The 12581-nt window shown below is 45.0% G+C and overlaps 1 protein-coding gene across 2 annotated transcripts in view; it reads left to right on the top strand.

The window, feature by feature from the left end:
• The first annotated feature begins 6334 nt into the window (after positions 1-6334).
• The window catches only part of jcada (junctional cadherin 5 associated a), a 21171-nt gene continuing 14924 nt past the window's right edge, over positions 6335-12581 (top strand). The window contains exon 1 of one of the 2 annotated variants that reach the window (XM_031875998.1): positions 6335-6523. The gene's annotated coding sequence lies outside the window, so the exon portion shown is untranslated. Of the gene's footprint in view, positions 6830-12581 lie in introns of both variants that reach the window. The other variant, XM_031875999.1, reaches the window with a different exon arrangement.

Raw genomic sequence — 12581 nt, 5'->3', positions numbered from 1 at the left:
ACGCATTAACGGAAAGATGGTTGATGAAATTTCTTAAGACACACAAACATTACGACAGATGTTAAATACAGCTATTGCTGATACAACTTCTTGACACGACACTTTCTCTGCCCACAGAAGCAGAAATCGGACCAGAGTGCAATGCAGCTACAAGACGTGTCTTTTTTTTTTTTTTTTTCAACTGGAAAATACTTCACCCATTTCTCCATTACTTTTAGATTCGACTTGCTAACTAACACAGAAGGTGTTGAGGTGTTGTTAGAAGGCCGCTGTCTGTGTCCCGTGTGAAATCATGTGTCGTCTTTCTGGTCACAACGTTAAGTTTCACCCTACAAACAAAGGTTTTGTTCCTAAACTTAACCAAATGGTTTTGTTTGAATTTACATCGTTCCACAGCGTCATAGCTTAGTAGAAAGTGACTCCAAGTCAGCATGTGACATGTTGGGAATGAGAACGGATTGCCAATTTATAAGCCGATATATCTTTATTCCAGGCATATCCGTATCAGCATATAGGTCGGCCGATAAGTGACATGAAATTGATGTACATAAATTCAAAGATGTGCTTGAGGTCATTAAAAAAACGCTATCTCCATTACATAATTTGTCTTCCAGAAAGCACAGACAAGTTGACATTTTTTCAATTGGGCAATGTCCTCGTATTCTTAAGATCAGCCTGTTTGTGAGCTTGTTAATCACTGTCTGCTTAAGGGGATTGTTGTAAGGATTTATGGGAACTGTAGAAAGTCATTCACTGTAGTGAGTGGAAGTAGCCTGTTTCAGGGACAGTGAGAACGACATGAAGGGGAAATTCAGCTTTTTATCCCCAAATAACTGCTGGAATGCATGGATCATCACAAATTGGTGATGTAATTTGCAGAGTATCTTTGGGTGACAAGACATAATACCATCTGTGAAAATCTGGCAACTTCCCAGGGCCCCAAGTTCACTGTGTATTTTCATGTACTGATGCTGCATCGTCTTAGTCGGTTAGTCAACCAAGATTTCTTTAGTAGATTAGCTGTTTTTTTGTGCTTTTTTTCATGTAGTGACTTATTTCCTATGAGCACATCTCTGGTAAACTCAAGATTTAAAGTGGTGTTTTAGGGTGGTTCTGTTTATCTGTAGATTAAATCAACTAGTTAACAAAATCGTATGATCGTTAGTCGACTAAGAATTTCTTTGGTTGATGGACAGCTCTAATGCTTACATGTTGTATATTCATAAAGTAATTTAATTTAATTAACTTATGACCAAACTGAGTTGGGGAACTTGAGGGGGGCGACAGCTCACTTTTTGCCCCTTGGCCCGCCAGCAGTTTAATCCGGCCCTGGTGGGAGAATATTTCATTTTAAAAACAGGTAGATCATCGTGCAATTTCCAAAAGCGGCTCCCCTACACAATATGAACCCAGTTGTCCGGATCAAAGAGAATCTCTGCATCAACACAAGGCAGCTGTTCACACCACGGGTTCAGAGGTGAGGGGGCTTTACATGATCCTCATGTGTTGAGAGTGGACCGTGTGCCCTCTTCCCCACAGATCTCTTACCTTACAACAATATCCACAGTCCACGGCCAGACCAAAACACCAAAAGAAATCCCGGTCGGCCCTTCAGATCTCCTGAGCAGATGCCTGTGGGTGGTGTGATACCGCTAGGGAGGTTCAGACCTCGTACAAGTCCGGCCCTCTCCACATCTGTCCCGAGTTACGGTAGGCAGTTTACTCCGTCAAATCCCAGCTGTTTAGGGATTTGCTTACTTGGTGCTGGTTTGATCAGGGCCGTGTTATGTGGCAAGAGGCCTTAAAATCATATTTGAGAAGATTTAGTACTGCTGTGTGTGTGTGTGTGTGTGTGAGAATGCGTTTGTAAATGCCTTTAAAATCATTGCTTTTTCACTTAATTTTTGTCCACTGTTCCAGCTAGTTGCTGACCAGTTGCTGTGGGATCTCAGCCCAGGAAAATAAAAGCTGTCCGGAGGAAGAAACTGAGTAGATTAGATAACCAGTCTTTTGGACACAATGTAGTGAGCTCACTCTTTCTCAGCGTATTTGAAAAGCAATCATCTCGTAGCATGTGACGGCGAAATAACACGTTTCGCTTTCAGATGGCTTTGGTGTCCAGACGCTTTGTTACGGACAGAAAACCGTGTTACCGAGCAGCAAACAAGGAGCAACATGCTCGCGATCACTGACTAGCAATACCCCAAATGTTGACAATGGTTTCCTGCTGTTGATTCACAATTACATCGAGAGGCGGCCGTGATGGATTGAGGAATGTAGCACAGAATCAGTTTTGTGTGTGTATGTTACACTGTGGTGCAATTGTTTGGGTTTCAGGGCAGCTCCTGTGGCTCTGTGAGATAGATACAGAGGATGCAGTGACCACTGGATACTCTGGCGTTCCTAAAATAATTCTAATTGTAGGTCTGCGGATGGAATCTGATGGGAAATGGACAATTTTGGTCCACGAGGCCCACAAATGTGCAGTTATTATAGCCGAGCCAAGTTTAGCACATTCTTTCTGTATGAAAAAAACAAACCATCCAACTTTTGAAATCAGCCAGATAGAGTAAGAAGCAACATAAAATCATTCTTCGGCATTCTCTTTGAGAGCGAGCCATCCAAGGTGGCGTTAAACGAAATCCGTCTGGAAATGGTTTAACAACCCCTGCATCTTTTACAACGGCCTGGCAGGTTTTCTCTTTTGTTGCCGCGGAGAAAGGTTAAATCATCGTCGGTTATTTGTCAGAAGAGAACGGTGGCCATAAATTAGAGCGATCACAGAGAGACTCGTGTTTGCCAGGTGGCACCGTAGCCCCCTGATTGTAATCTGCCTGGCCCATGCCAAGCTTTTAAAAGGTGGCCACACTCGCTACATTAGGATTGCTTCAATTACAGCTTTCCAAAGCCCATTACCTGCTGATCTATTTAAAGCTACTGTAGCAAGCCTCTCTCCACAGCCGCCTTTGTTGTGAGCCTCACCTCAGTGGCAGTTACTTACACCATACACCAATGTCCACTGATTGGACATAATGATAGGGACATGTAGTCTTTTCAGACAGGTCTGTAGTTACAGTTGCGGCCACCAAGTTAATGTCCTCTGTTTTCTCTTCTATTTTTCCTGTAATTTGGGATTTCTAGCAGACTCCCTCCAGTATTTTTCAGACGCAATGTGTTTGAATTTGATTGCGTATTATTAGACCTATGAAGTAAACTACTAAATTCTTTCCATTTTTTTTTCTATGGCTGTATGGAACAGGATATTAAAGCTTATTGAGAAAATTGTTGAGGAGAATATAATAGAGAAAACATAATGTAGGAGAACAACAATAATCGAAATGAACTAAATATTTTATTATCTTAACGGATTCTTGTGGTCTAAATATCAGAAACATCTTGTCTATATGGCTCTGTTTTCAGACTACAAACTGTTAATGTAAATATGTTTAAATATATTTCAGTTATTAAAAGAACAGTTTTTCTGGCAAATACGCTTATTTGCTTTATTGCCAGGACTTAAATGAGACTTATATCTGTTCGTTAAATGTGAAACAACAGTTCGGGGACACTGAACTTAGCATATACACTAGAAACAACTAGCCTGTCTGAAGGTGACTAAATCCACCTACCAGCTCTTCCAAAGCTCACTAATTAACATTTTGTTTCTAGTTGTGGTTTTATGGGAGGTTGAGTAACTATTCTTGTCTAGACACAGTGACTAGCTTAAGAGGAATTTTTTTACCCTCAGAACAAGCCAGGCTAGCTGTTTTCTCATTGTTTCCAGTCTTTATGCTAAGCTACGCTATACTCATGTGGCTGTAGATTCATATTTAACAGACAAATACGAGAGTGGCATCAATGGCCTGGTCTAACTTTTTAGTAAGAAACCAAATAAGCGTGTTTCCCCAAATGTCGAACTGTTCCTAAAAATATGAACCAATCACAAAGGAGGAGCTTTATGTAAACAAATGCAGAGGAGTAAGAGGAAGATTTTCAAGAAACAATTCAAATGTTTGTGCCAAATGGACTGCAACTCCATCAAGATGTCCCTGATATAAAAATTGCCCAGACTCAGCTTATCCAATTTCCTGCTCTGCCAGAAATCCAGCCGCCACCCTTTATATAATGCCACTCTTAAGATTCATGAATTCATGTGAGACTTCACCCAGGGTTTCTACTGCTCGCTTGCTAGAGGAGCAGAGAGAGAGAGAGATCATCACAAACCCCCCTCCCACAACACCAGAGATCTGGTGTTATTGGGGAGCGGCAACAGCAGCAGCAGCCCACAGCGGGCAGCGCGCTCCTCACCGAGCTCAGAAACCCCGCTCAGACTCCAAAACCACAACTGGCAAATGGAGCGGTGACATCAGCGTCTCTGCACCGCATTTCAGCAGCGCTGCACATGAGCTGCATATGTTACGGCGCAATTGAAAACAGACGAGGCCGGGCCATGCGTTGGGTGCATAGGCGGTGCATGGGCGGTGCGGGCAGCGTGCACTCTGTGAGCGCGGGGAGCAGCAGAAGTGTTGACCTTCAGTGACACTGAGCAGATGCCGGCAAGTCGCAGGGCCATCTCAAACGATATGCTTTTTGTTCCTAGCTACTGTATCACAGCAGTTAGAGTATCTCATATCACTCCCATTGTTCTCGTAGGTTCGTCTCACTTCTTTGACTCTATTAAGTCATTATGGCTTTTCTCCGTATAGTAGTGGTCACAGGATATGTGAAGGCAACAACTGGAACAATGGCTGAATTTACAGGGAAGGAGATACTCATCTAGTAGGTCATTTGAAAGTTCAGCGGACTTAATGTAAACATGATCATCATTGTTGCAGCTCTTGCCAACGGGACACATTTAACAGCTGTGATCAGGCGAAGATGTATTCCAAGAGTATCTTTGGGTGACGAGGCTTAATACCATCTGTGGAAATTGGGCCCCAGGTTCACCGTGTGATAATTTCATATACTGATTAATACGACTGCATCCTCTTAGTTGGTTAGTCAACCAAGACTTCTTTAGTCGATTAGCTGTTTTTGTGCTTCTTTCATGCTGAGTGACTTATTTCCAAGAAACTTATGAGCACATCTCTGGTAAACACAAGATTTAAAGTGGTATTTTTGGGTGGTTCTCTTGATATGTCGATTAAATCAACTAGATAACTAGTTCTTTGGTTGTGGACAGTCCTAATGCTTACTAATAAATTAATTTAATCAACTTATGACCAAACTGAGTTAGGAAACACGGGTGGGGGACAGCTCACTTTTTGCCCCTTTTTGTCCTAATCTGTCCCTGGTGGGAGAATATTTCATCTTAAAAACGGGTAGATCATCGTGCAATTTCCAAAAGCGGCTCCCCTACACAATATGAACCCAGTTGGATCAAAGTGAATCTCTGCATCAACAGATAAGACAATCATCTAGTCTGTAATTTGAAAGTTAAGCTGATTTAATGTAAACATGGCCATTATTGTTGCAGCTCTTGCCAACGGGACACATTTAACAGCTGTGATCAGGCAAATATGTATTTCAGTGGTCCAACACTGAAATGATTCCCATTGTGGGAATACAACAAGCAAGGGCCGACAGAAGCCTACCAGCCTCCCTGAAGTTTCCAGGAAATTCAGTTGTACGCAACATCTGTGTCAATATTATGTAGGCTTTAGGGTCCGTTCTTTTTTAAGAGGTGAAGAGGGAGTACGACTTTCAGCTCTGATGGCCTGGAGCCAGACGGGTGTAGAGCAGGTTTTCTTGGCCAACCTTACTGGAGAACCAAAACAAAAAAGTGGACCAAAGTTTGATCCAATGCTGTAAATAACTTGTACTTTATAACTTTTATAATAATGATGTTATACCTAAATAATGATTTCTCTCCTGCAATAGTGATCCAGTGGTGCAAAATTGCAGCAGATACGTGTATACTATATAGTTCATTTTCAACAACCTGGAGCTAGAGAACTTTTACTTTGAAACTGACTTGATTGAATCATTAATCAATTCTCGAAATCATTACAGATTCATTTTATGCTGATTAATGTATTATGATTATGATCCACTAGGCTCAATTTTGCAGCTCTGCATATGATAACAGAAAGAAAGAAAAAAAATTCTTATAAGTATTAAAATAAAAAAAAACAATATTTAGCGTGTGCATATGCCATAAATACACCGTACAACATAAATAAATATATCATTAGAGATGTGCGGAGGTCCACCTCAAATAGCGGGCATCAATCATTTTGATCACAGCCTTTAATCCAGCCTTAATTCATGTGGTCTGCCTACTTACGGACCAGACAGACAGACAGACTCTATGAGATGAGGATACTCTGTCTTGAAATGCTGAGTGTAAGGTGTCCTTATCGCTAAGCAGCATCCAGCTGCCTCCCCGCTGGAGAAGAAGGATGTTTCCTCGCTGCTGTGTTGTAGGCTAGTGACGAGGGGCTGTTCCCTCAGCAGATCCCAGCTCAGTCCGTCCAGAGCAGCGGCGGGGGACCAGGAGGCAACGCAACAACCCATTTCACAGGTAAGAGCGGCTCCAGGTCGAGCGACACAGCGTTCTTTCATTCAGGCTTCCGCTGGGGTTCTGTTATTTTTTTATTTCACGTCCCATGCGCTCGGCTGAGGAGGCGCGCGCGCCGCTGCGAAGAGTAGCCTAACACGGCTGAGAGTCGCATCTGCTCTGCGTTCAACATTTCCAGCGGGTCCCTCAACTTGCAGCCAAAGCCAGCTTCCTCGGTGCTCTCCGGTCCGGCTTGTCCCTGCCTCCTCCGCCGGGATAAGAGGAATTTGGGAAACACACTTTGCCACATTCAGGACGCGACATAAGAAGGTGAAGGAGCGCGAGGATGGCGGTGTTTGTTTATTTTTTCATAACTTGACGCGTGTGCGGGTCGACTGCCACTGTTTGCGGACGCGCTCCTATCAGCTGAAGGTTAAAGATTGCTGATGGAGCTAGCCGGGGCTAGCGTTAGCCCCGTTATGTGCCGTTCTCCCTGCTCTAGAAGAGAGGCCAAACTGCGTCCAAATTACGCAGTTTTATGTGTCCTGGCTTTCGAGCAGAGGTCTATGTCGAGACAGGAGCCCCAATTAAGGTTGGCTTTCCCTGTGACTCTAAACAGCTAGTACTTGTATTGGATTTTTAACTTCTATAATTACTCTGCCTTCAATTTCCTTAGCGGCGTTCCATCCACAGTTTGCTGTGATGGGCGACAGTGAGCAGTTGGAGTTATAAAACAGAGCTATCATTGAAACACAGTCTGTATGGCGGGTCATCCATCCGCCGAATTTAACCATGTACCTGTACTGATCCGTCTAAGGTCTTAAGTCGTGTTAAAACAGGTATGCGTGTCATCCTCACTGTTACGGAACCTTAAACGGGCAGATGTTTCCACAGGATTTGGCGTGGTTTCTCCCCGCATCAGTGAACTGCGCGCGTCGGGGGGCTAGGCTAGGAAGCTACACGGCAGCAACCTGCAACGGAACCAGCGGTGCTCGCGTCATGCCAAGCCTGTCAATCATTTCGCAACGACACGGTGATAACAGTCGGGTCCGGCAACGTAGCTCTCGGTCCTGCCGTGGGACGCTCGGCAGCACCAAATAAGAATAAGATGGAAATAAGCTGCGAATAGCCCTTTGGCAAATAGTATGCCAAGTTTAGGTCGCTTTGATGTCTGCATGTTGTCACTGTCACACCTGCTGTTTGCATGATGATGATGGCTGCTGCTTGACCTCTCTTCTCCTTCCTCCCTCCCATGCAGCCTCCTGCACGCACCGCCTTTCGCGAGCTTGCATGCATAGATGCTGTGAGAACAGGCATCCTCCTGCCAGTGTGCCCAAATTGGTAAATAATGTAATGTGCCTAAGATTTACGTTTTTGATATTGACCGCTGAACTCGAGAAGGGAGTTTTTACAGCGCAGTAATATTTAATAGCCTAGAAGACCGGATGGATCAGACACTGCTCTGCTCTTTACTGGCACCTCACATTATGTCACAGCCTTTGCAACTGCTTAATGGCTTTAATTTCAGAAGGTCTCGGGACATAAATGTTACTGTCACGTAGGGACCTCTAGAGGCCAGATTGTCAAAGCCAAGATTCCACCTGATCGGTTCAAGTTCAAGATGATTGCTTAGTTATGTTGCTGCAGTGAACAAATGGAGCATCATCATCTCAAGGAGGTGTAGTGTTTTTTCCTATTTGATCTCCACTTCCTGTTTTGGCTGCTCTGCCACAGCCTCAGGTCTGATTAATATGGGTTGTTTTAGTACTCATGAAAGTGCTATTAACATTGCCCGGGAGTGATCCGCTCCTTCTTGGCAAGACCTTTCATAGTTCAGCGAGCTTACATCCAAAGCTGTTGGTAAATGTCAGTAAAGAAGCATTTTCCTGACAGCGTGCAGGATTTGTAGTTTAAAAAAAATAAAAACGAAATAGTGCAAAAAAAAACATAGCCCAGACCAGCACCAGCTAATGTGTATTTTCACAGAAAAGGGTGCGATCTTAGGTGCGGTGTGTGCGTAGGTGCATGTGTGTTACGTGGTAGGTGTTTCGCACATCCTTGTGACCGGCATGGTGTGTGAACACAAGGCCCTGCTAGATGCCCCGAGGAGAGAGGGGGTGGTGGGACGGGGAGCATATTAAGAAGGGAAGCAGCTCATTAATTCCTTCCAGCAGCGGAGGAAAGGGTTGGTCAGCGAAAACTGGAGGGGCCCTCCACGACTATGAAAATGAGTCATACCAGTTCAACTTTCAGGAGCGGTACAAACTACCAGCGACTTCCTGCTGTTGCAGGCTAGACTTTCTCTTTCCAGTAATCGTGTGTGTGTGTGTGTGTGTGTGTGCAGTGGTTGTTGTAGGTTTGACAGATTATCTTTCTCTCTCAGTCCAATCCCTGTCTGTCTTTAGTTTTATTTCTAGGTCAAGTGAATCAAGAAAATTCGTTCTTTTTTGTTTTTTTTCTTCTGCCTTTGGGTAGCAGCCAAAGCCCTTGAAAGTCATCCAATGTTTGCCCAGCTACAGGGATCCCCTCGGAGGTCCTTGCCTGATGTCACGTGTGATGTCAGAGCAGAGGTGACACAGGCAGGAGGAGGAAGGAGGCCGGCGGACGGAGCCAGCCACCAACGTGTGAAAGCCACTGACATCTGCCAGTGTGCCTCTCTCAGAGTGAGAGCACAGGGCAGAGAGTGTGATCCGCGCACTGGCGTGCAAGTTCTGGTGTAGATACCGTTATGTCCTATCCGGTTGATGCCCGTGCATTAAACTGCTCGCATTGGGATGTCCGTGTGTCAGTTGTGTGATTAAGCCCTTGAGATAACCCTGATCGTTCCATTTCCACGCATTTTACTTTCCACATTCACCATCCATCTCGACAACACTGTACTTCCATTGCGTGGAGAGCCTTTTATTATCCCACCTGTAATCTGCATCACAGTCCTCTGTCACCATAGTTCTGCCATTGCCACGTCCTGTCAGCTGCCTTTAGACATCATACTCTCGATGAGCTTAACCGGCCTTAATGAGGCATGGTCTCTTGGATTGGTCAAATTCATCTATGTTGGATTGTTTATTACCCTTTCCTTCTGTAATATTGTGCGAGAGGCATGCAGAGTCTGATTAGCAGGAAGCCGGAGCGCGCTAACCCTTTGATCACTGTGTTTCTGGCTGATAAACCATTCCACTGTCATCTCTAGCAAGCCCCGGACTTTGACAGGCACTAATTACCATGAAGCTAGTTTGGCATGCTCAGAAACCGCATGGGTTGGGAGCAGTTCAGTGCAGGTGAAGCCCAGTGTGCTGCAGAACAGTGCCTCTGTGGATTACTGTGACTAATAACCCCTCCTTTATGTTTTGTCTTTTGTTCCCCATATGAAATGATAATTTTTTTCAAATGTTGGCACGAGCTGCGGCGTTTTTTTGGAGCAAATGCCCCAAATCTCCCTCCACATGCGAGTGTTTGGATTCATCCGGTTGGAGGAAATCTCATGACGTCAAATCGCTACATTTTCAGCTGAACTGAGCTAAGCCAGTCATACAATGGGGAAATGAGTCCATTGATATAAAAACCCTCGCATCGTCAGTGTCTTACTGGTTGCTGCGCAGCTTTGCCTCTTGCGTTAATGAGCTATCAGCTACACGGCTCCAGTGCGTGAGCCAGTTGTTATTGAACATTTTCTTTGGATTGAAACACAAACAAATGTTTGGCTGGACTACTTTGTGACAGTCTGAAAATGAATCACAACCAGACCATACTGTTTCAGGCCATGATGTGTTGGAATATGGTGGAATAAAAACACCCCCATCCCCCCTCCCACTCCCTATCCCATCCTGCCTTTGATTTCGCTGCCAGCGGAGTCCGACTGCAATAAGTTTTGGACTGAAGCAATGCAGCGGGAATATCTGAGCAGCCCACATGCTATTGTCTGAGGGCTGCCATTCACAAAAGCAAAAACAACCGTTGCCATGGGATATGCTCAACAAAATAATGTTAGTGGGTGTTTTTTGGCTCAACCTTTCCGCATGAGCTAATTGACTCGCAATGCGCGGGGGCCCTGCCTGTTTTCACTCTCTTCTACAAGAGCGCGAAGGCTAGAGAAAGCACATGGATGAGCTGTGATGGATGGTGATATCTTTTGTTGTTGTTCTTACCCATCACTTAAACAGATGTTCACTTGTCAGTTCACAAACCTGTTCCAGAGATTTTCCACTTGAATTTGTCGTCATTGCTAATTTGGTCATAATACCCCTAAACTTTTTTCTGATTGATGTGACCCCAGATAATGTGCCCACATTTTACAGGCAGCTGTGGCTAAGTGGAGAGCAGGGCCGTCCTTCGATCGAGGATCAGCGGTTCCATCCCCGGTTCCGCTAGTCGATGTGTCCTTGAGCAAGACACTTAACTCCAAAATTGCTCCCGTAGCTGTGCCTACGGTGTAGAAATGTGATAGAATCTGAATTGTAAGTCGCTTTGGATAAAAGCGTCTGCTAAATGACTGTAATGTAATATGTTGCTGAGTTACAGCCCACCTGAAGTGGAGAGCATTGTGCTTTTCTAGAGGTCAGCGTGGGTAACATGTGGCCTGAGGGGGCTGTTTATTACTCCGGCCCCAGCCAAAAACAGGCCTCACCAACTTCTCTCCGCGGGACAAACAGGAGCCCGCAGAGAGCCTGATTGGAAACATTTGCGACACTGTCGGCTGTCCTCCGTTAACCCCCCCCCCCCCCCCCCAACAACGACTCACTTCCTCAGGAAGGGAGACGGCCCCTCCGCTGGACACGGTGATGTCACATAGATAAACAATCTGCGGAGGGTTGCTGTTTGCTGAATGTGATGGGCTGTCATCTGAGAAATCTCTTGTGCGTGCACAGTACTAACAGATGCAGGCCAGAGACTAGCCAAGTACACACCCACTCGGGTCAGTTGTTGTAGATCCAAGGAAACTGGGAACAATGTGGCGGAGAGGTGCGGCTCTGGTGGAATATTTTTAGGAAGCGGGCTAAACGCCTCTTTTCTTCCAGGCTCTGGCGTCCTTTTGTTGTGGTGTTTTTCATGCCGGGGCCTGTTCGTTCTAGACTTGTTTTTGTCTGTAGTTCATCACTTCTGGGAGGGATGTGCTATTTTCACACATCTCAGTGTGTTCTTTTGGACAACATTCATCACTGTTACTCAATTTATTTTGACCACATCACAGACCATCTTCTGTTTTTGTGCTTTTTGCTGCTTTTATACTATATTTTCATTGTCATGGTTGTTCACAATCTATAAAGTTTATTTACATAATCTGTAACCCACAATCTATTTACTAACACCCTCTTACTCTGCACTTCTATTCTCCCCGAGGCCTGATCTCGGTCTCCATCCTGCTTCCCTTCCTCCCCAACTCCCCACTATGCCCTCATCTCAGTTGGGCCATGAATAAGGAGCTGACACCAAACTGTCAACCTGCAAGCCGTCATGCCCTTGCAGCTTGCCGCTGGTGCAGCCGCCAGTAAGGGCACAGCCCCCCCCCCCCCTCATGCAGCTAAAAAAAATACTTGCACCTTTTTTTTTTTAAATAAATAAGCCATGGCCTTGACAAAAGTTCACTTGACCCCAAAAGCGGCCGCCTTACATCTTTGGCTGCGTAGTAAATGTGACTGATGTTACAGGAATAGTGTACAGTGGCGGATTAGGGAAAACGTGGAGGATGGTGTGAGGGTCGCCTGTAGGGAAACGCCAGTCCTCTTGTGGTTCCTTTTTATTTTTAGCTTACTTTTCAGCACATGTTATTCTGAAAATCTTATCATTAATTTGTCTGTTCGAATGAGCCATGTCATTAAAATACAGCAGATATGGTCCCCCCCCGCCGAATTTCCAAATCCAAGAGCCTGTAATGCCAGTCTCTTTCACACAAGACGGCATTGTAGCGAAACACAATGTTGTTGTGTTTAGGGGGATGAAAGCCGACCATTGTTGCATACCGTTGCTTCAATCTGAGGTTTTATTTGATATAAAATGGGTAATTCCATTGCGTAACAGCATCAGCAGTATTTAAACGGGGCTTGCCATGGGAAGGAAGGAGTGGGGGGGGGGGGGGGGGGGGGGG

The sequence above is a fragment of the Anarrhichthys ocellatus genome, unplaced genomic scaffold (assembly GCF_004355925.1).
Source record: "Anarrhichthys ocellatus isolate YVR2014 unplaced genomic scaffold, GSC_Weel_1.0 scaffold101, whole genome shotgun sequence".
In the NCBI taxonomy this organism is placed as follows: Eukaryota; Metazoa; Chordata; class Actinopteri; order Perciformes; family Anarhichadidae; genus Anarrhichthys; species Anarrhichthys ocellatus.
This window is presented reverse-complemented; position numbering and strand designations above follow the sequence as displayed.